Below are 24,738 nucleotides of genomic sequence, written 5' to 3' on the forward strand. Positions count from 1 at the left end.
ATAATTTACTACTTAAAGCTTTTATTTATAATGCATTATAAAGGTATTCATGATGTACGTTATAATGCATTATATAATTTCAAATTATATCATTATCTCCTTCTATCGTTCTATCCGTTTATCCATCCATCCATCCATCCATCCATCCATCCATCCATCCATCCATCTATCCTTCTATCGTTCTATCGTCCTATCCGTTTATCCTTCTATCGTTCTATCCGTTTATCCATCCATCCGTCCATCCATCCATCCATCCATCCATCTATCCTTCTATCGTTCTATCCGTTTATCTATCCATCTATCTGTCCATCCATCTATCCTTCTATCTGTCCATCCATCTATCCTTCTATTGTCCTATCCGTTTATCCTTCTATCGTTCTATCCGTTTATCCATCCATCTATCTGTCCATCCATCTATCTATCCTTCTATCGTTCTATCCGTTTATCTATCCATCTATCTGTCCATCCATCTATCCTTCTATCTGTCCATCCATCTATCCTTCTATCGTTCTATCCATTTATCCATCCATCTATCTGTCCATCCATCTATCTATCCTTCTATCGTTCTATCCGTTTATCTATCCGTTTACCCATCCGTCCATCCGTCCGTCCGTCCGTCCATCCATCCATCCATCCATCCATCTATCTATCCATCTATCGTCCTATCCGTTTATCCTTCTATCGTCCTATCCGTTTATCCTTCTATCGTCCTATCCGTTTATCCTTCTATCGTTCTATCCGTTTATCCATCTGTCCATCCATCCGTCCATCCATCTATCCTTCTATCGTTCTATCCGTTTATCTATCCGTTTATCCATCCGTCCGTCCGTCCGTCATTCTTACTTGCTTTTATGAATAATGCATTATAAAGGTATTCATGATGTACGTTATATAATTTCAAATTATATCATTCTAACAAATAGTTGTAACCGAAGTTATGAATGAATAGATGCGTATTATAATGGTGGTTACAATTACTCATGAGACCATACAATGCATTACATATAAGGTGCATTACAAGGCATAATTAATGCATGAAATGTCTAGTTTAGTATTAGATTCTGATTGGTTGAGCCGCGTTCATACGCCTGTGACCTCATGACATCAGTATTACTGCGTCTGTGTGGCTTCTGTAAAATATCCAGTATTGCTTCACTAAAGAAACTGCTTCAAAATGTCTGACAGAGAAAGAAGATGAAAAACAAAGCAGACACACTGAAACTGAAGAGAGAGACACTGAAGAAATGAAGCCGGGACTGTTAAACCAGGGCTGTTATCTTTGTAATTATTCATCAAATGTAGTGTGTGTGTGTGTGTGTGTGTGTGTGTGTGTTTCAGTAGTATAGTCAGGAAAGAAGGTGTAAAATAATCACAGATGGGTGAGTTTTATGATAAATGTGTAGGATTCACATGAGATGTCGTAACTGATAGATGATTCATCCAAATGCAACATATGTGCGTCCGATGAAGCGCGCAGAGCAGAAACACATGAGGAGTGTGTGTGTGTGTGTGATTTCTTTCATCACTCTGCTTCCTGATCATGCTCAAGCATCTTCAGTTTTAATGCTATTTTTAAATGTAGCTACCTTTTAGCAAAGGTCATGGGTTTAATTCCCAGGCAATGCAAAACAAAAAAAATGTATGCAATGCAATGGGCATCAAAAATCACAGCAAAGTCGTTGATCATATCATATCTCCCAGGGAATGCATGAACACAAATACCTTCAATGCAATGCAAGTCACTTTGGATAAAAGTATGTTGTCAGTTTCTGTGGTTACTGATGATGTCACGTCCTGTGTGAGTTTCTGATTCGCTTCCCTGTGTTTAACTTCACTTCTCTCAGTTCTTGCTTTGCTCTTGTCAATACATTGAATTTATTAAAGACTGTTTGTTTGTTTGATACTCTCGTGCGTTGTGTGATTACTACAACCATGTTGTGACACATTTAGTTGATTTTGCATTAATTTATGCATCCCTGCTAGCATTTTTAGATTTATTTTACAATAATATTTACGTTTAACAAAGGATTTTATACTTATAGTTTAGTTAAATTACAAACTATTTATTTATTTAGCCACTCTTTATTTTTGGTTTGTTTTGCATTCATTTATTTATGGCAGCTAGCATTTTTTAGGTTTATTTAAGAATAATATTTACATTTACCAAAGGAATTGATACTAAACTAATTATTTATTTATCCACTCTTCATTTTTTTTTTCCATTTTGCATTCATTTATTTATGCAATTAGCTAGCTTTTATTTTAGATTTATTAATATTTTACAATAACAGTTACTTTTACCAAAGGATTTGTTATAGTTCAGGTACATTTTAAACTATTTATTTATTTATTTTTTCAACCACTCTTCATTTAGTTTATTTTGCATTCATTTGTTTATGCCAGCTAGCTTCTTCTTCTTTTTTTAAAAAAGATTTATTTTACAATAATAACCTTGTACTGATGACAAGCATCACAGTTTTTCTTTTCATTTTGTCAACAATTCCCCCTGTTTCAGTTATTAATAATCTCACAAAACCTCATGTGATGTTTGGGCGTCTTTCTTGGCTTCTCTGGTGGGAATGTTTAGTACTCTTACAATATATTTAATTTGATGTCTTCAATCACTTAATTTTTTGTTTATTTTGCATTAATTTATGTATTCCAGCTTGCATGTTTTAGATATATTCTACAATAATAACCCTTGTGCTGATGACATCAAGCTGTTATAGAAGTTAGAAGTTTCAGACACTTCTTGAGCAAAAATGCATTGCAACATCTTCTGGTTTCTTCAAATATATGAGCGTGAATATGACCGTATTATTCTGTAAGACTGCATGTGGAGGGGAAGAGATTCATCTTGACCTAAAATAAGGACATGAAACAGTCACGACATCAGCTAAATAATGTATCGCAAGATAAAGTCTCGCTTTAAAGCAGAAGCAGGAGCCAAAGAGTCGTTCTGAATGCTGTTTCATGTAGTGGCGGTGAACTCACGTACTCAACAGTGTGTGTGTGTGTGTGTGTGTGTTTATTCATCAGATTTCTCTGAACTCTTTCAGCTCGTCCTCAGAGTCACACACATCTGATAGACTGAGCAGAGTCATTTAACGCTTGAAGGATACAGACAGCTCCTTTAAACAGCAAACCTCTTCAGGGACACACACACACACACACACACGTATACAAGCATATGAGTATGAAGTGTCCCAAAATCTCCCTCTTTGCATTTTAATGGAAATGCATTTTTGATAAACTCAACATGAAATGGTTTGCAACCCATTTTAGGTTTCAGATGACTAAAAAAAATAGTTTGACTTGACAATAAGGTTCATAGTCTACATGATCTAATAATGAACTGCACTTATACAGCATGTGCTTATCTTTGTTAATGTTAATTTCAACATTTAATAATACTTTATTTAAATCTTGTCAACATTAGTTAATGCACAATGAACAAACAATGAACAGCTGTATTTTTATTAACGTTAACAAAGATTAACAAATACAGTAGCATGTATTGCTCATGGATAGTTCGTGTTAGTTAATACATAGGCCTAACTAATGTCTAAAAAATTACCTTATTGTACAAAAAAAAAAAATCTCTTTTTTATTTGTAATAATATGCACTGCATGTTGAGCCGTTCACACTCCAATTATTCAGTATTCAAGGTCAAAGTTTATTTCTATAGCACCTTTTAACAACACGAATGTTGACCAAAGCTTCACAGATACATCAAAAGTACACATACGTACTAAGCAATAAGGAAGTCCGCTTCGCGTCGTGTCTAACAACGCCCTTCAGCTGTTACTTATTCACGATACAGCACTTGCCTCGAGAACCTTGTTGCTTTTATAAAACGGTTACCACACAATAAAAATATTAAAGTAAAAAAAATATGTATTAGCGCAACTTTCATGAAGTAAAATCACTAAAAGCCTTCCTTCCGCTAGAAAAAAAATAGTCCCTGACCGTGAACAGCAACAACGTTCCAATGTGTAATATATGCATGAAAGCTCAAATAAAAACAATTGCATTGTTGCGCAGTGATAAATAGAGCCGTTGGGTGAAGCGGTCATAGCCGTGTTTTATTATCACGAATAAAGCACAGCTATTGACCAATCAGAATCAAGGATTGGAACTAACCGTTTTATAAACTTAAAGGGATAGTTCACTTTGAAATTTTATTTTTGGTATGTTTTAGCTTACCTCAAGGGCATCCAAGATGTAGGTGTCTTTGTTTCCACAGTAGTTTCAATTTTGATATTTTTAGGTCAAACCGATCTCTCACGCGTGTACGTCACTCTTTTTCACTTAATTTTTTTTAAATTGTTTTCTTTTATGACGGTCTAAACATCCCGGATAAGCGCAAATTAGTACCATTTTAATTAGCCGTCTTACCTACAATCTCTGTTCTGTGTAAACAATGAGTGACGTACACGCGCGAGAGATCACTTCCGGCACTTGCGCAGACCGAAGCGCCGGCGCCCTCAGATCACTTGGACGTGGCTGTGTTTACAAGAGGTAAAAACGATATAAATACTGTTCGTTTTCTCACACAAACCGCTCGTTTCGTGTCTTAGGCCATCAATGTGTACTTACATTTACGAGTCATTAAATCATGTTTAATTTGGACTTCTCTGGTCATGCTCTTTGAGGTGGTGACCATAGACCTGCATTATATGACTGACAGACAAGAACGGCTTGACCTAAAAATATCAAAATTGAAACTACTGCGGAAACAAAGACACCTACATCTTGGATGCTCTTGAGGTAAGCTAAAACATATCAAAAATTAATTTCAAAGTGAACTATCCCTTTAAGTAGAGCATATAAAAAAAATATATATATATATTAAGAAGGTAAAGAGTCATGTTGATGTTAGGCGATTCCTCTGTTGTTAATCTGGCTCTGAGAGGTGGTCGTGGGCGGATGTCAAAGGTCATCCTCCTCTTCCTCAGCTTTACTCTATCAGACGGCTGTAATCTGCTGATCTGAGCTTCAGAAGAGACGGATCAGCCGTGATCGAACCCTGACAGCGCCTGAAATACTGTGACACGCACACCAGCTATAATCTGTGTGTGTGTGTGTGTGTGTGTGTGGCCGTTTCCCAGCAGGGTTGTGCACCATTCAAAACACAATTGAAGATGCGTTTTAAATTCTGATTCAGTTCATGAAGTTGCGAACCGGATCCTGAATCCTCATTTGAAATCAAGAAAGCAGGGAATTAACATGTTGTCAAACACAACCAGTTAAGTATTTCCAGAAATAGTCAATTAAATTAAATGCACAAATTAATTTGTTTGTTAGTTAGTTTGTTTGTGTATTATAATAATATTTCATTTAAAAATTAAGTTAAATATATAAATGTATTTATTTTTAAATACACGATTGTGTTTATTTATTTAAATAATTAAAATAATAATATTGAATCTAATTTAAAAATTAAGTTAAATATACAAATGTATTCATTTTAAATATACAATTGTATTTTATTTATTTAAATAATTAGAATAATTTTTAATTACATTTAATATAAAAATGTAGGTATTATACGTTCTTAATATTTTTGTTATTGTTGTTGTTAGTGTAATAATAATTATTATTAATTTAATTCATTTTAAGTTGTTGTTGTTGATTAAAAAAAATAACAACAACAAGAATAATTGAAATGGCTCCTATACACATTTGTGTTTAAATTATGAAATAAAATATAGAGCAACAAAATATTTCGTAATAATCTCTAAATAACCTTTGTTTTATGGAATGTTGTGGCAACAAATGTTACGTCATTGTTATGTCATTAGGCTATATTACATCATCAACAGATTCATATTATTATTATTGTTGATATATAGGTTCTAAAAACATTTTGGCGCTGTTTGTCAAAATGTAAAGGTTTTGATTGGTTAACTTTGTATATTTAGGCATGATTAATGATTGAATTGAATTTTTGCTTGTGTTTGAAAAATGAAACTCCTCTTGTATGACTGTGTTGAATTTCTTTGTCTTGCAATTCAGTAAATTCCAATCCAATTTCAAATTCGAATTTAACATCCGGTTTGGCCGATTCACTTCAGATTCACACTCGCGCGCGTGTAACATCCGGGTTAAAGCTCGCGTGAGGTAACTGTTCTCGGGAGCGAGTGCCGTCTACACGTGACTTTCGCCGAATCTCGTCTGTTATGACGGAGTGTTCTTTTCTGCGCTGATTGCTTTACTCTGAACCTCATTGAGATAAGAGGACAGTAAACCGACATTTGTTCCTGCAGAGGATCAAAACGATTGAACACGGGAGACTTTGAGCCAGAAGTCGTTCTCGCAATCAAATCCTATTGACTCTCCTCCCTCTAAAAACAGAACAAGGAGATAAACGAGAGAGAGAGAGAGATTACAGGAGCGAGCCATTACCGAGAGCGTGTTTATCTCCGCTTCCTGGTAGTGTGTGTGTGTGTGTAATCATTGGCCAGGATTTATCAGTAACCCCTCACGTTAGTCTCCGTCTCTTGTGTTGAACACACTCTGGACTTTGACCAGATCAATGTCTCGAAACGCTTGTGTTGTTGAGTTTAGCTAGTGCAACTTTTACTTTCTCAGTTTCTTGGCCGAACCCTCACTTTTGAATGATGTACCATGAAGAACAAAAGTTAAACGGCTGTAATTTAAGTCTGTTTCCCCGGATTATTGTCCTGCTGCCATATGTTTTCTTCAACTTCTCAGCTTCCTTGAAAAACTAATGCAATGCGTCTAGGCCTTCTTCTGTTTTCATTTTTAAGTCTAGTGTTACTCTTGCATCTTAAACCTCCACCATGAGACAAAACAAAACAAAACAGGCTTCCCACAATGCAACTGGCTACAAAAACACAGTGAGCTCCACTTTTTTATCTTGAGTTTTTGTTTTTGTTTCATGCATTGAAGTCCTCTGTTCTTCTCTCCAGTCTTGGGAATTTTAATTAACACCATTATGTCAAACTGTCACTAGTTAGCATGTGGATTGTGGACATACTGAATTTAGCTCTATATTAAACAAGAGTTTGTGGTATATGAATACGAATATATATATATATTCGTGCTGTGCAATCGATTAATCACATCTAACATAAAAGTTTATATATATATATACACATACACATATATATTCAGAAATATATTATATAAACTCAAAGTTTTATGTTAGATGTGATTAATCACGATTAATTAATTTAACAGAACTGATAGGCCTATAGCCTATATATATATATAAATATATTTGATTGTATTATACATTTGTATATATAATAATATAATACAATTAATTTGTGTATATAAAAATATAATATTACATATATAATATAATAAAATGGCTGTCAACCAGTGTTATTTTAGTATCATTAATGTGCTATTATTTTTTTTTGAAATATTTATATAATTTTTTGAAAAGGTTTTTTGGTATATTTTCTGCTTTCATTTTAATTTTAAAACAAAAACATATTTTTGGTTTTAGATTTTTTTTTAAATTATTATTAGTTTATATTATATTATAGTTTAAATTTTTTTGATTTCCATTTTAGTTTTTCCCTTTTCTGTACATTAAGTACAGTTTTTACTTAATTGTACTAACATTGTACAATTTTTTTTTTTGATTTTAGTACATCTAAAAAATTAAAGAAACTTTCAAATGTAGGCTATCTAACTGAATTAAATAAGTTTTTCTTTTAAGTTTTTAGTTTTAAATTGTTTTAAGTTTATTAAAAAATATATTTTATTTCAATTACTGTTTATTTTATTTTTAGTAACAAAAATGTTTTAGTTTTAGTTAACAATGCTGCCGTAAACAAACGAACTCTGTAAACAGACGTAATATGAGTGACATCCATATTAATCTGCAGTGTGGATGTATTTAACTCTGCACTTCGTAAGTTCAACGTCTTTACTTTATCCAGAAAAATTTGGGCAAACACGCAGCCGAAGTCTGTTGTGAAAACTGTACGAGTTGCTCTCAGTGGGACACGCGGTGATATGATGAAATGGTTTCCACAGATCTGTTTTCTTTTCCAGCGGGGATGCTTATCTGTAATGGAGAGTGAGATATGGCTGGAGTCCCGCTGAGCACAAACTCACATTACAGGAGCAAAGCAGCGTGGGAAACCTGGGGTTAAGCGTTGCACAATGCATCGTGGGACATCCATCTGTTGTGTCAACTCGCCCCAACGGTATACACTGTAGGCCAAAACATTTACATTGAGAAAAATATGACATGATTAAACATGTCAATGTAATAATAGTTGGCTTCAGACTTGATTCAGCCACATTTAACATTTGCAATGACTTTGCATTTTCTGCTTTGAAAATATACAATGGAATGAGGATCGCAATCACGTCAGGGAACGTCTCGTTTTTTAGGTTTTGTTACAACCTGTTTACATTGGCAATACATAAAGCGATTAATACATGACAATTCTTACATATAGCTTTAAATTTATGAATTTATGTTTAGGTTTGGATTAGTTTCCTAACACATTATATGGCATTGCAGAATTTTAAAGTCCCCCTGTGGTGAAAATCCAGCTGTAATGTTGTTTATGTGTCTATGTTGTGTTTTTAATATGCTTTAAGACAAACCATGTGTAAATTCATAAGTCGACAGCATTGCTGAGTATTTTCTCCTTAAAACTGCAGTGAACCAAAGACAGTCTCAAAAACACGGTTTGAAATCGCTGGTGTTTCTGACGTCACAAACGACCTTGTAACCAATCAGATCAACGTGTGATCGTCAACCAGTGGATCTCTGAGCTGAGTGAGTGAGTGGAGGCGGGGCTCATTTGCATATTCATAGAACCGCGCATACTAAATGAGGCAAGGGTGTCGAGTTACATTCAAGATATTTTAAGGCATGAAGAAAAAGGAAAAAACTTTAAATATATAATTTTGGTGATCAAAGATGAGTTTTAAGGGATAAAATAATTGACTACAGGGAGATTTTAAATTTATTCCAACTTTGAGCATTTGATGTGTCTTAGGGCCAAATTAATTTTCAAAGTCAAGGTTCACAAGTGACTGATTCTGCTGAAAGCAGAGCGAATTACATATTCATCAGAGAAGCCGGTTTCAGTTGGTTTGGTTTTCATGCCCAGCAGAAGTCAACATGTGGATTAATGATGTACACTCGATGGAGGCTCCCATTAGACAAATAATAGCTCTAGTGTGTAGTATGCAGACAAAGAAGTGATCTCACCATTTATATTTCTTATGCTAAACAATTCCTCGGTACAGGGCCGCATTAATTTAATTTGATCATATGATTGGGACAAATATGTGATCTTAAATTTGAATCTTAAACTACATACAGTATGTGCATTTACGAAGCCAAATCAGAACCTTTTAAGGCCCAAAACATATTTCACAAGCACTTCAACACATGATTCTAGCTACGCAATATACATTTTTGAAAATGTTTTGAAATGTAAACACATTCTTCAACAATAGCATGAGTTAGAAGAGAATTTTGCTGAGTTAGTTACACTAAAAAAAAATTGGTGTAATATTTACTTTGAAACAATTGCTAAATTTCACAAATATTTACAAAGAAATGGCAAGTAACACATTGAATTAAACATGAAATATTGAAGTAAGAAAGTCTTACTCAGTATTTGAAAAGTACACATTTATTTGAAAAGCAAAATACCCCCCTCTCCCCAAGTTGCGCTTTTCTCAATACTCATAAAAAAATGTCTTCTGATAAATGTATCAAAATTAAGTGAGTTTATGCTTACAAAAAAAAAAAAAAAAAATCTGCCAATTGGGTAAAAAAAAAAGAGAAAAAAAAAGTTTATTTTTCCTCATTTTAGGTATAAATTCACTCAATTTTGATACATTTGTGATAAAACAAGACTTCTAATCTTATGTTATTTCGCGTCTCCAGTAACTGTATCCTGATTTAGGAATGATATTTACTGGCAAACAAGACAGAAATCCTGATGAAGTCTGCTAGTTTTTGCCCCAGTAGCAGAAGACTGTGTTTGTGTACGTGTGCATGCTGGCCGAAGTTGTGTTATTGCTTAACACCTAACCTTTGTTTTTCAGATAAGTGCCGCGCTGAATAAGTGCCAAACTGTTAAACAAGTCTGTCCGCATTTGTTGACACAACGCTTCTCTTGCCAGCACTTGCAGGTCACGTCCTCGGCTCACAGATTATCAGAGATTCGCATCTGAACTCGCTCTGTATCTTCCCGTCAGGACACCGGGGGCCAAACACAAACTCCTCTGACGCTCATGTAAGAAATACCATTACGTTGAAGTCATGTTGGCTGTTGTGTAACTCTGCAACTCACAGCGAAGACAGTGAGCGTCACAGCAGGTCATGAATGTGAAGCCGCTCACAGTTAACCCTTCGGCAGATTACTTATGTCACTTCGTTTCAATTGTGGCATCTACAAACTAATTGTGAGAATCCTTGACTGGCAGAAAGCTGCATTGCCCTTGTTTGCAGACTCTGTTTTTGACTTGTTGCCAATGTAGTTTGGTTCCATAACTGTGTCTTTGTTTAAAGTGAAACTAAATTAAATAGTTTGAGCATTTAACAAGATCAATATAACTCTTTTCTGAAGAAAAAAATGCTGAACTAATCTGGGTTGCTGGCTAATTTGAGAGTTTTGGACACTTAAAAATAGTTGCATCTAAATGAACTGGTTTATTCAAGTCCAAAATACATTTGTATGGGTTAAATCAGGTATAAATCAATATCTCTTTGAGATGACAATTGCTGTTACCAATTTTACAGTGTAATATGAACAAGCTAAAGACCAGCAAACCAGCTTAGGCTAGTTTAGCTTTGAGTTTTATTCTTAGAACCCACCAAAATAACTAGTTGGGAGACGCAGATGAAAGGCCACTTTAAAAATTGCCCATTTGATTTCCCAAATGTGCCTTTGTTTGAAATGAAACTAAATTATGTAGTTTATGATTAACCCATTAACAATATATATATATATCACTTCCTGCTGAAAGAAAGAATAAACCAGCCTTAGCTGGTTTTCTGGTCTCAATTTTCAGGTTTTAGAGTGGTTTTGGCCACTTTTTATCTGAGGAAGACCCATAAACCATCTTAGGCTGGATTAGGTTTGGGTTTCCAGCAGGTCTTGGCAAGAAACCCAACAAAATAACTAGAAACCAATGAAAGGCTTCTATATCCTGGTCTCCACATTCAGTTTTAACTTGTTGCCAAAGTGTTTGTTTGGTTTCCCAAATGTGCCTTTCTTTGGAATGAAGCTAAATTATGTCGTTTATAATTAACTCATTAAAAATATAAATCACTTCCTGCTGAAAGAAAGATTAAACCAGCCTTAGCTGGTTTTCTGGTCTCAGTTTGCTGGTTTTAGAGTGATTTTGGCCACTTTTTAGCTGGTCGCACTTGGGAGATCAGCTGAAGACTAGAAAACCATTTTAGGCTAGTGTACAATTGGGTTTCCAGCCGGTCTTGGCAAGAAACCCAACAAAATAACTAGAAACCAATGAAAGGCCTCTATAATCTGGTTTCCACATTCAGTTTTGACTTGTTGCCAAAGTGTTTGTTTGGTTTCCCAAATGTGCCTTTCTTTGAAATTAAACTAAATCATGTACATTAACAATATAAATCACTTCCTGCTGAAAGAAAGATTAAATCACTTCCTGCTGAAAGAAAGAATAAACCAGCCTTAGCTGGTTTTCTGGTCTCAGTTTTCTGGTTTTAGAGTGGTTTGGGCCACTTTTAATCTGAGGAAGACCCATAAACCATCTTAGGCTGGATTAGGTTTGGGTTTCCAGCGGGTCTTAGCAAGAAACCCAACAAAATAACTAGAAACCAATGAAAGGCCTCTATAACCTGGTTTCCACACTCAATTTTGACTTGTTGTCAAAGTGTTTGTTTGGTTTCCCAAATGTGCCTTTCCCAGTTTTTATCTGATGAAGAACCACAAACCATCCTAGGCTGGATTATGTTTGGGTTTTCCACCAAGAAGCTCAACAAAATAACTAGGAACCAAGCTTGTTTGCACACTCACTTTTGACTTGTTGCCAAAGCATTTGTTTGGTTTCACAACCGGCCCTTTGTTAGAAGCAAAACAATGTCACAGGTAACTTCCTGGTATGACCAAGACCAGTTGGTTGACTAAGAGTTTACAAAGGTGTGAGGACCAAAGGCGGTTAAAGGAGAGTGCTATGAGAACCAGCGTGTCAGTACATTCACACAAACGTCACGTTCTCAGAAGTGTTTGTCTCCTAGAAGCTTGTATATTTAGTCACGCCTGTTTTACGGTGGATTCCTGCGCGCTTAATCATCCAGTATACAGTGATTGGCAACAATACACACATTGCGTCCTTTAACCAGGTTAACTATTAACAGATAGCTCACCCGAGCACGGAAACGAAAAGCAGAAACACACACGCAGAGATACACATGAAGGGAAGTCTGAACACAGAAGGGTTTGACAGCTTTGAACACAAACCACCACTTCCCTCATGTCAGATGACTCTATCGTTAGCAGAACATTTGTCACGCTGTGGTTTTCTAACTGAGTTGTTTATTTTCTCTCCGTTTCTCGAGTTCCTGAGGTCGTAGTAAGACTGACACATGCCGTACCGAGAGAAGCACGTGGTGTCTGTCTCATCCAGACCTCAGAATCTGGTTTGCACGTGTTTGCGAACTACTAAGGAATCTTTGGCTCTGTTTCAAATCCTAGTGAGTCAGTGTTTTAAGTCATCACAAATCTAAGGCCCTTGATGCATTGAAGCACAATGACACCACAAAAGACAATGGACAATGCATGATAGATGAGACGACACATATTAAATAGGGGTGTAACAATATATTGTCTGTCACAATATATCGCAATACAAAAAGGCAACCATATGTTGCGTGGATAGTGACAATATGTATTGTGTAGTTCACCAAAAATGAAAATTACTGTGTGTTTTAGTGTCAGTACATTAAACTACTATATATAATGTTGGATTTGGTGTATAATAATGAAATGGGGGGATATTTGTGGGTCCTGATAATGCCAAATGTCTGATGTTACCAGTAAAATGTGGCCGACATTATTTTACATATATCTAGTCAGTGACAGCGCAAGCATATTCGTCTAAAATAATTCAGTATTTTCAGCTTCAGAATCATGAATATTGTTATTCTGGTGTCTGTATTGTCCTGTGCTTTGGGTTTCAGCACCAATTCCAAGTCTATTCATTTACACACACAATGTAAAACCAAATTTAGCATTTTAATCAACAGTGCATTTTTTGTTAACCTTTTATCATATGTCTTGGAGTATCGCAATAATATCATATCGTGAGTTCAGTATCGTGATATGAGGGTATCGTTACACCCCTAATATTAGATCTAAGTATGAATGAACTAATATTGTGCGTTTTATGCCCATCAGAGTGTCGACAGCTTAGCAACATGCTTACGCTGGTTTTACAAGTTGTTGCTTAACCCTCTGGGGACTAAGCCCTTTTTGGTCCGTTTTCTCTATTTTTACATTTGGGCTTATAAATCATATGTAATGGAGATGGAACACTATGTGTTTGGTATCTATGGATTCAGAAGACCCTAAGCTAACATAAGCATGCATGTAATGTGTTTATAAAGGAAGTATGAGTGAAAAATTTACAATAATCTAGAGAATTTAAAAAACGGAAAGGAGATTTTTGTCATTTATTTCTGAAAATCACACATCACACAACAATAGTGAACAGTTTTTGAACAAAAAATATATTTGTTAAAGCCTTTGCTTGACAGACATGTGTAATTGTTAAATAAAATGTGTAAAGAACAATGAAAAATTTCACTTTATTTACAAATAGTGCGTTTTTCTTAGGAATGCTTAGAATTTTCTAAGCAATGCTTTCTCCTCGTCACTCTCCAGTAATTGTTCCAGAGCTTGTTCCACCGTAAATCGTTTACTGCTTGCCATCTTAAAAGTGCTAAAACAATAAATAATGTTATAATTGTATGTATATAAATATATATATTATAATTGTTCTGTCTCTCTCTCATATTTCTCTGATAATCCGCTCCGTAAGCTCTCTCTCCTTCTCTCCATTCAGCGCTGTTTGCGTCATATCCCTAACTATATAGTACCACCCCTTGCAAGGCTACAGAGTCCTCTGATTTGCTAGATACGTCATGGTAACCTTCCTCTGATTGGATAAGAAAAATATTTCTCCATCGTCAATTTTTCCATTGGTTGTTGCTTGCGGAATCTGCCAAACAACATTGATTTCATTGGCCTTTTACATAGTGGTATTGCGCAACAAGGAAGTGTGTATATTTACAAGGTTATCACTGTTTTCAGTGGAATCTGAGGAAGACGGTAAAAAAGACCGCACCTCTCTATCATTAATAGTTTTTAAGATATTTACACATTTGTAAAAGTATGCCATTTTGGGCGGTACCGCCCAATCCGTCCCCAGAGGGTTAAGTCGAGTGTTAAATATGAGGGTCATTTCAGTTAGTATGCTGCATGCCTATAGCAGTGTTAATTTCGTTGATTAATAATTTTCATCATAACAAATTTCTTTAACAGACGAAAATTAGACGACAACTAAACTTCAGTAAGCGTAACAGTTGTGAGAATATCGGATGTGTATCAGTGTGTTGGATCCGTGCACTCGGCCTTAAAGTGACAGCAGTCTAATGCGTTCTGCATTCATGCAATCAAACAACAAGAGAAGGGTTTGTCTTAAAGGGTTAGTTCACCCCAAAATGTAAACTCTGCCAGTAATTACTCTCCCTGATGTTGTTCAACCCCGTAAGACTTTCGTTCATCTTCGGAACACAAATTAAGATATTTCTGATTAAATCTGAGAGCTGTCTCACTCCTTCATAGGCTTCTTAAGGGATCGAAACTGGCCGGCCCAAAAGTTATGAAAGACATTGTTAAAATAGTCCGAGTGACGCCAGCGGCTCAACCTTAAGTTTATCAAGCGACGAGAATACTTTTTGTGCGCAAAAAACAAACAAAAATAACAACTTTATTCAACTATTCATTTCCTTCTCTGTTCGGCCGTGATATTTCTGTGGACTTTGAGAGTTCACGTAGTGAAACAGCGCAGCGCTTCTGTGTTGCACGTCACATGCAGGCTCACTATTGGCCGACGCTGGTCATGTGTGTGATGATGCGTGTGACGTACAACCTAGAAGCTTTGCGCTGTTACACTACATGAAATCTCACGGCCCAAAAAATGCTTTTTATCCCTTTAAAGCATATTAAAAGCACCACATGGACATATAAACAACATTAAAAGCTGGATTTTCACCACAGGGGGACTTTAAGATAATCTTTTGAACAGGACTGCATTTTTTCCTCAATATTTTGGTATTTTTATGCGAATCAGAGTGTGAATCAACATCAATCATCAGGTGTTTTTGCAAGTTAAGTACACTGTTAAAAAAATTTATATGATCAATAAGTTATGACAATGTGTTTTTACATTGCTTTAACTCACCAAAATAAGTTAAGCAAACTTTTTTTTATAAGCTATACAAGATTAAACAACTTTAAAACATTTTTTTTTTTCATTTTTTATTATGCAATCCAATACTTACAGGTGACTGATACAACAACAAAAAAACATCAAGGCCACATACATAAACATCAACACTTAAACATGAACATAACATACATAAAAGTGTGTGTATGTGTGTGCGTGTGTGCAAGTATTAGTGGGTGTGTGAGTGTGTGAAATAACTTAAAAGAGGAACATCTTTTAGATTAAACAACTTTAAGTCAGTTCAATGTAATTTAAGTTGAAAGGACTTAAACATCCAAGTTGATTGTACTTAAAAATTTAAGGCAGCAATTTTTTTAATTTTTTTTACAGTGTCGAATGTTCTCAAATTGTTCACTTATTAGGGATGATTTCAGCTTTGCTGCCTAGACCGCAAGGCTTTGAACAGGGTGAGTTGTCAGGTCGTGTGTTTTGTCAACATCAACAGATGTGCATTTGCTGCTGAACTGGAGGCTGAGTGCAGGACTGGTTGTGTTGTTGAGTTGAGGTTTGTCATCATCACGATGGACAGTGGAGGAAGGAACGGGAGGGGTAGAAAGAAAGTGTGTGTTATTTGAAATGTCACCTTGGGACCGCCGGGCATCTGCTCCACCACGGTTAGCCACCGCTTAATTGCCAGGGAAACGATCCCGACCTTGGCTGATGGGAACGTGGGCGGCACACGAATGTCCTCATCCGCTGCTCCCACTGACATTGTTTTAATTCCATCCGAGCGGGAGCGACTCGCGCTGAATTTATCATGAGGATTCAGAGCCGCTCGCTCCACTTATGTAAGTCGCCGTAACGATCTCCATGACAACCAGCTCCACGGCAACACATGCCCGCCTCCCTGTAGTGAGCTGTTTCCATGGCAACCGGGGGAATCAGAGCAGCATCCTTTTGATGATGCTCTTCAGAGATGACACCCTTTGCACATCTTTTATGTGTCAGAAAATAAGAACAAGCGCCTGAAAGTAGGTTACGTGGGAGAAATCTACAGCTCCGGGCGTCTGAAATGACTGATGGTTCTCACAAATAGACTCGCAGCGCAGTGATTTATAATGCATTCGGGTGCGGCGAGCGGCACATGCAGGGAAATCACTAAGAATAATGTTGTTTATTATTCTGAATATGAGTCTAGCCCACACTAAAACTTTGAATGTTTGCTGTTAATCTGTGTTTTTCTCAACTGATGGGTCACGATCAGTGCTATTTTAGATGCTATTATAGGTTTATTATTATTTCGAATTTCATTTTTTTTTTTTAGTTTTCATTTAATTTTAGTGAACATTTTAATACATTTGTTGTTTTATATATCTACATCTTTTTTTTTTTTTTTTTAAACAACTGTTTTAGATCTAGTTATACCATGGTCTGTCTGATAGTTTCAAAAATGTAACCAGTATTTACAATAAATATATAAAAATTAATAAATTATTATAGCTAAATATTTAATATTATACTAAATATTTATGTAATAATGTGAATTTAAAATCATTTTTATATTTGTTTCAATATATTTCTATTTAAGAAATTGATGCAAACCCGTTTGAGAATGACTTCACGTTGGTGTGATTCATTTGAGTAATTGCTTCAGTCACTGTCACACTTTACATGTGTTTCTCCATGTGTCCGTCATCCTCGGATCTGACACTCGACAGACAAACGTCCTCCTCCAGGGCTCGTTCTCCTCCCGTTACACCAGCGAGAGTCTGCTCACACACACACACACACACGCATTCATCTCATTGCATCAGCATGAGCAGTTTGTGGGTTTTGGCAGTGCTTTTTCATTAACCTTGTGCAACTTCCTATCAGTGTGTAACTGTAACACTGTGTGGCCTGACTCCCAACCGAAAGAGAGAAACGAAAACACTAGTGTCTCACTCACTGTGTGTGTGTGTGTGTGTGTGTGTGTGTGTGTGTGTGTGTGTGTGTGTGTGTGTGTGTGTGTGTGTGTGTGCTGGAAAGGGTTTTCGATGATGTTTGTGTTCTATTTGTGTGTGTTTATGTGCACAAACTGCTGAACGGATGTTTACATGAGATTTTGAAATGACATCTTGACATCAAAAATTGTTATCGTTAACTATAAAACAAAGACCTTTTCTTTTATTCGAAAGAAAATATAAAATTCTTATGTTTCAATTCGCTGCTGATTTTATTTCAGCAACATTACTCATTTTCATTTAGTTTAACTTGATGCACTAAAATAAATAAAACTAAAAGTTTCCCTCATCCTGATGTTTGGGTTAAATAAGATAAGATCTCAACACAACTGTATTTAGGCTCATTTGTGAAGATTGTCATGATGAACAAAACGTGTAAGAATCATAAACTTATTTTATTTAAGGTTTTTGTTGAGAGAAGCAGGGTGATACAATCTTCCGGTTTGGCCTACAAAAATACATCATTAATGCAACACTCAGTATATTTATCAGTGTATTGCATTTTCACTTTCATCAGCTAAATAACTTTCACCAGAAACTTTGCATTGCATGTTTAGGATGCTGAGTTTAGCGTAATCAGTTTAAGATCATGCACACTCATTTAAAGCACATGTCATGTAGTGTGTAATAAAGCCGTTTGTGAATGTAAAAGGCCTGCAAAGTTTTAAAGATCAAAGTGCACGACGAATAAAGTTATTGTCTCCTAAATGAAAGAACTGATTCTGAACTGTTGAAACGAGTCATCAGTGATTCCAGTCTCACTTCCTGTTACATTCCTATGTTACAAATTTGCATAATGCCAAGCTACGATTGTCATTGGCTGCCGGTGAACGACATCATCTTTGCCCCGCCCTCAAACACTAGTTGTTTCTGAGACTGGAAGAGTTTAGTTATATGTAAAGGATGAGGACTTACGCTGGAATTAATTTGGAAAAACCAAAGCCACAGTGCTAAGGAAGCCTCCTGAAGCGAAATGCAGATATAGTAATAGGCATTTTGTTTAAGCGGTCGGCCAATCACAACAGACGGGGCGCGTCTGACCAATCAGAGCAGAGTAGCTCACGGAAAGGAGACTGACTCTTCGTAACGAACCGGTTTCAGACTCTTTGGCCAGATTTACACTGCAGGTCTTGATGCCCAATTCTGATTTGTGGACCATATCTGATTTTTTTGTTTGTTTTGATGACCAGCTTACATCTTCTTTTAACAGTGACCCATATCCGATATCTGCATTTACACTATACACTTGCTGAAACCACCCAAGGTAGACGTACTGACCCAGAAAACCTGAAGCCGATATGCAATGGACGCAGATGAAGTGATAATACACGTTTTTGCTTTCCGCACCATCTTTAAAGTTCAGCAAAACATCGGCTTGAGCTTTCATACACCATTGAAAAGAGTCATGTGATCGCTTGCATCATTCGCTTTTTCAATGACGTTAGACTCGCATTGACGGAAATATCCGGTTACACGTCAGACACAAATGCACGGATCAGATGTATTCCCGCATATGAATGAGTCCTGGAACCGATCTGGGAATATCAGAATCCATGTGCTTTTTTCCTGCTTACTCGTTCTCATATCCGATCTGTGCCACATGGGAGGAAGACTTGAATTGGGTCACTTGAACAATGTAATGTAAATGCGGCCTTTGAGAAATGAGGTGATGTGCAATGTTTATAATGAGAAGTGATTTTTGACCTCGGATGGATGCATGTGAACCAATAGGAGTATAGCGTAACGGGGCACTTTAAAACGCAGAAATATTCCTATTGCGTCTGTTCCTCTGTTGTGCATCGAGGTTCTGTTTTGGTGCATTTAATGTGCAGCAGAAAACATCCCTGGCAGCGTCGCGCACATCAAAGCCATCAGACACGTAATCCCCCATGAGTCACAGCACACACACACAGTCACACACACAGTCACAAATCAGAGATTTGATTGGCTGGTTGAAATTGTAGCATGCACAGGTTTAAAACTGAAATCGCTGGAACTGGGTCACTCGGCGCGGGCTGGTCCATGCTTTACGTAACGCCTCTTTCAGAGCCTAATCTTTGTTTTGTGGCTGTTGGAGAAAAATAACAATGTTTAAAGATCTTTGCATCACTTATTGAGGTCACTGAAATGAGGTATTTTACAGTAGTGGGTCTGAGATGGGGTTTTAAACCAGTATAGAGAGAGATGGGTGACCAATGCTGATATGCATACAGTTTAACCAAAGTAAAAAAAAAATTAAAATTATTTACAGTATTTTAATTCTACAATATATACTAGAAATGTATATTAACTAATATTTATTTTTAACTTTTTTATTTTTCATGTAGTTTTTCATGATTATATTAAAACATTTTTCATTCATTATAACATCCAGCTCAACTTAATTATTTTTTGCCAAATTTCTTAATCAATAATTAAATTCAAAGTGGTCAAAAAGATGCACTGCAATTTTTACACCCCTTTTATTTGACTTAATTATTAAACGTATGTTTTCTTTTATTTAGCCTATTTATTTATTTTATTTTCATGTAGTTTTTAATCATTGCAACAACATTTTTCATCTATAAACTTAACACAATCCTATTAGCAGATTCTAGTCAATTTTATGGAGTTTCATTTTCTTAATTAATAATTAAAGTGGTCAACCAGACGCACTGCAACTTTGGCACCACTTTTATTTGATTTAATTATTAAATGCAAGTTTTTTTTATTTTCATATAATTTTTATCATTATATTACAACCATATTTTTCATCCATTAAACTTAACACAATATTTTTTGTCGTTTACAGAGTTAGTTTATGCAGTTAAATTTCTTAATAATTCATTTCAAAGTGGTCAACAACTTTGGCACCACTTTTGATTTACTTAGTCATTAAATGTTTTTAATGTTATACTTTGATTTTAAAAAAAATTAACCATATGACAAATATCTAAACTGGCGGACATACACTATCAATGCTGCAGTTGTATTGCAAAACCAGTGCTGTGTTTACTTACTGTATATTAATAACCTCCACTTTTCTGAAGTTTGATCTTTTGAGGTCTTTTCAGGAAACCCTCATGGGGAGTTTTTACTCGAATGACTGGCAATGTGAACGAACACTTTCATCTGAGGCGCTAAAACAACCAATCATCTCCAACTAATCTCATAATCATTTTCTGTAAATTCTCGGCCTTTATCTGATGTAAGAATCTGCTCTGAGAAATTTCCAAAATGTCAAATTCTTATTTAAGATAATTGGACTTTTTAAAGCATCAAAAGCGTCAAAATACTGATGAATACTATGAATTGTCACTCTTAGCAAACTAAAGTGGCAACGGTATATGATGTAGTTATTTTGATAATTAATAATGAATGCGTCGGAAAGTGCAAAAACAGCTTCACATTATAAAACACTTTAATTCAAAAGTAATAGTATAATACAAACAGTTTGAATATAAATTGGATGAGAAACCTGAAACCCTGATGATGTGTGTACCGTTGCACACTATATATATATATATATAATCATACAACACAACTCAAGCCACATATTTCACAGTATTCAGATGTGTCGTGGCTCTTCGGCTTTAAGCACTGTTCGTCTCTGAGCTTCTGTGGCGATCAGGTGTTGAAATCAAACACATGCATGAGAACACACACATTTCTTCGAGAAGTGTACGGTGATAAAAGAGGTCGGGTGTTTCCAGCACTAATAATGATAATTAATGACTCTTTACTCTGTTTTCCAGAGGTCTCTTCACTCGCAGACGCCTGAACGATGATGCATTCTTCTGTGCTGAACTTTCTCGGCTCACTTGTGCAAGATAGACAAAATGTGCATCAATCTGTGCAAAACTGTGATGCATAATAGGTCCAAAAAGTTGGTAATTGTCGTGCATTCTCTAGCAACAGAAAAATACCACTTTTATCTCTGTAAAATGCACATTTTATATTGCATTGCATTTAACTCAGGACTTCTTCCTTGCAAAAGTGCGAGTGTTTTTTTAATGCATTGTGAGACCTTACAGTAGAAATACAATGACACTATGTCTGATTCACATTTGTCATGATTAATGGGGCCTGAACCTGAGAAAAGAAGCAATTAAAGTAATTTAATTATTTGAGGCAAAACTGGCTTCACTCTCTCAGACACTCATCAAAATCTGCCATGATCATGTCAACAATTAAAATATTATTCAAAACAATTTGAGCTCAATTGCATTTGTGGCGTAATGTTGATCACCACAAAAAAATACTTTTTGACTCATCTCTTGTTTTCATTTCATAAAAAAATCAAGCGGTAAAGGAATTTACAAAGGAAGTGAAAGAGGCCGGATTTGAGAGGATTTAAAAGCACTTTAATGAATCCTGACAGAACGTGTGTATTATTTGAGCTGTGAAGTTGTTTGAATTATTTTTACAGTCGTTCTATGGTTTATTATAGTATTATGTTAACATGGCAACATAAAATGTGTATTTTACTGAGATAAAAGTTGTATTTTTCTGTTTCTAGAGAATGCACGACAATTACCACGTTTTTGGACCTATTATGCATCACAGTTTTGCACAGATTGATGCACAATATGTCTATCTTGCACAAGTGAGCCGAGAAAGTGCAGCACAGAAGAATGCATCATCGTTCAGGCGTCTGCGAATGAAGAGACCTCTGGAAAACAGAGTAAAGAGTCATTAATTATTATTATAAGTGGTGGAAACTCCCGACCTCTTTTATCACCGTACACTTCTCGAACAGTCTGCAAATGACTAAAGAAACGTTGTCAGCAAGATGGAAGAAAACTGTACATTTCTTGTCTATTACCACCCGGTTACTTATACCAACGACGGAAATAAGCGCAGGTACAATAGCTAAATATGTGGGAGAGCGTTATATAGAGTGACGATATTGTATTGCAATATGCAGCACTTCAAAGTCAATAGCAAATCAAAACTAGTTAGCACATCCTTTATAATTGAAAAGGTTTAATGACAAAATATGTTTACACTTAAAATTGTCACAAAATGTAAGATGATGATAACTTATACCATTATTTTGACCCAGCATATATGTAAAATGTTACCTGAGAGCTAGGTGGATAGATAGATAGAGAGAGAGAGAGAGAGAGAGAGAGAGAGAGAGAGAGAGAGAGAGAGAGAGAGAGAGAGAGAGAGAGAGAGAGAGAGAGAGAGAGAGAGAGAGAGAGAGAGAACAACAGTTACTGACCATGTGACTTCAGGCCCTTGCACACTGAGTCCGAAATTCGCGTCTGAAGTTTTCGCACGTTAAAAAATAAATACGACCTCACGTTATGTCAATCACGCTTGCAGACTGCCTCCGAAACTTTCATCCGTCATAAAAAAAAACGGATCGGGTTCGATTTTCTGGGGTTTTTGCATAGGTAGCAAGCAGTTTGAATGGTGTTTTGACAACTCAGAGCCACCGAATCACGAATACGAAAAAACGCATACGAAAATTTCGGACTCAGTGAGCATGTGCAACGGCCTTAAAACCCAAATGTGAGACGTTCAAACTGACCAATCAGATAATAGGCTTTATGCCGAGCGTCACGTGACCCAGCCGGAAAACAGATCACATCGCTTCCGATTCAGGTCTTTTGTGTGTGCTTCATGACATTTTTTTCGGTTTTACTCAAGATAACTTAAAAGGAGCAAGCAAAAATGAGCATAACCAATGTCCCTCGCATGTGCAGATTGATATTTAAATGTTTTTCAATTTTTCTTCTTCACACTAACGTTTAGATATTTAAATAGCATAAAACACCAATAACAAAGTGAACTTATTAGGTTAGCTGATTACCTTATAAAAATCCATAGATATCGTAGTTAGTTCTTACGGCCGTTAACACTTTCTCTGACACGCGGATGCAATGAGACCCGTTTTCCGGTTTGGTCACGTGACGCTCGGCATAAAGCCGATTACAACTTCCCTCATTATACTAAAGGTGTGTAAAATTCATCAACCCCTAAAGTACTACTGTGCCTTTGGGAACTCCACATGGTCCTTGTGGTAAGAAAGAGGGGGTGGAAAACAGTAAAGCAAATGTCTTTGTTCGTTTTCAAATATCTTGGATTATTTTCAATCCTACGATTTCAACACCTGATCGCCACAGAAAGCTCCGTGACAAAAAGTGCTTAAAGTTATTGAATTCACTCTAATGTATTTCTGTGTTGACTAGACTACAGGTTTACGGTGGACTCGTGTGGTTTTGGCGGATCTCACATCTGGGTAAACAGGAGAGAGAAAGAGACGCTGGTGTGTTTGTTTGCAGAAAAACCTGCTAATGGAAGACGAACCATAGAGGCATTAGTCCAGACACCGACAGCAGGATAATAAGATTAAGAAGAGAGCTAAAGGAAGGTAGGGAACATCTTTGTGTTTGAGCATTAGTGTTTTCAAAGACTAATGGTCTGAAATGCCTTCAAAGAGACTGTTATTGTGTTGAATGTTAGAAGAGGTGTGCGGTTTCTTTTCTGAGTGACTGGGTGTATGATTTCCACTGATAAAATGAGTACAATACTGAAGGAGGGCCCTGAGCCATATCTAGAGACCAGAATATCATCAGGACTTTAACAAAGAACAGCCTAGCAACGCCCTAGCTACCACCAAGAACATTTTAGCCACGCCCTAGCAACAATCAAGAACATCTTAGCAACGCCCTGGCAACCACCTAGGACATATTAGCAACCACCAAGAACTTCTTAGCAACCACATAGTAATGCCCTAGCAACCATCAAAAACATCTTAGCAACCACCAATAACGTCTTAGTAACCACATACTGTAGCAACACCCTAGCAACCACAAACTGCACCCTGTCATTGTGGCAGTGAGGTTTAAACGGGCAAACATCACTCACGTTTTATTCAGGCGGTGTAAAAGTCTGTTCAGAATTTATTTCTCGTCTTTTAAGTCAAAATATCGAAGTGCTTTCCAGTGCAGAAAACTGAATGTCTAGCACATGTAGGCCTGTTGTTGTTGGATCTGTTTTAGACTCCTGTGTGTGTGTGTGTGTGTGTGTGTGTGTGTGTGTGTGTTCAGGATACACAGCACTCCAAAGTATTTTTGCACTTGCTTTCTTCCCGTAAAAGCAGGCAGGCTGCCACATGCTCGCACAACCGTGCACATAATCTGAGAGAGAGAGGAGGGGGAGAGAGACACAGAGACAGAGAGGGAGAGAGAGAGAGAGGCTCTTCATGCAGTGAGTCAGCATTACAGACTCCATTTAATCTCTGTCCTGACCGGAGAATCACTGATTAACCCTTTCCTGCCTCTGCTCATTTGGAAG

General features: G+C 36.4%; 1 long non-coding RNA gene across 1 annotated transcript in view; it reads left to right on the top strand.

Moving 5' to 3' along the window:
- The window catches only part of LOC130068983 (uncharacterized), a 42,661-nt gene extending 18,855 nt beyond the window's left edge, over positions 1–23,806 (top strand). Inside the window, exons 4-5 of the long non-coding RNA XR_008803727.1 lie at positions 8,036–8,190; positions 23,638–23,806. This is a non-coding gene — a long non-coding RNA (uncharacterized LOC130068983). The remainder of the gene's footprint in view (positions 1–8,035; positions 8,191–23,637) is intronic.
- The last annotated feature ends 932 nt before the right edge of the window (positions 23,807–24,738 follow it).

The sequence above is a fragment of the Rhinichthys klamathensis genome, unplaced genomic scaffold (assembly GCF_029890125.1).
Source record: "Rhinichthys klamathensis goyatoka isolate OS25496 unplaced genomic scaffold, OSU_Roscu_1.1 h1tg000352l_1, whole genome shotgun sequence".
In the NCBI taxonomy this organism is placed as follows: Eukaryota; Metazoa; Chordata; class Actinopteri; order Cypriniformes; family Leuciscidae; genus Rhinichthys; species Rhinichthys klamathensis.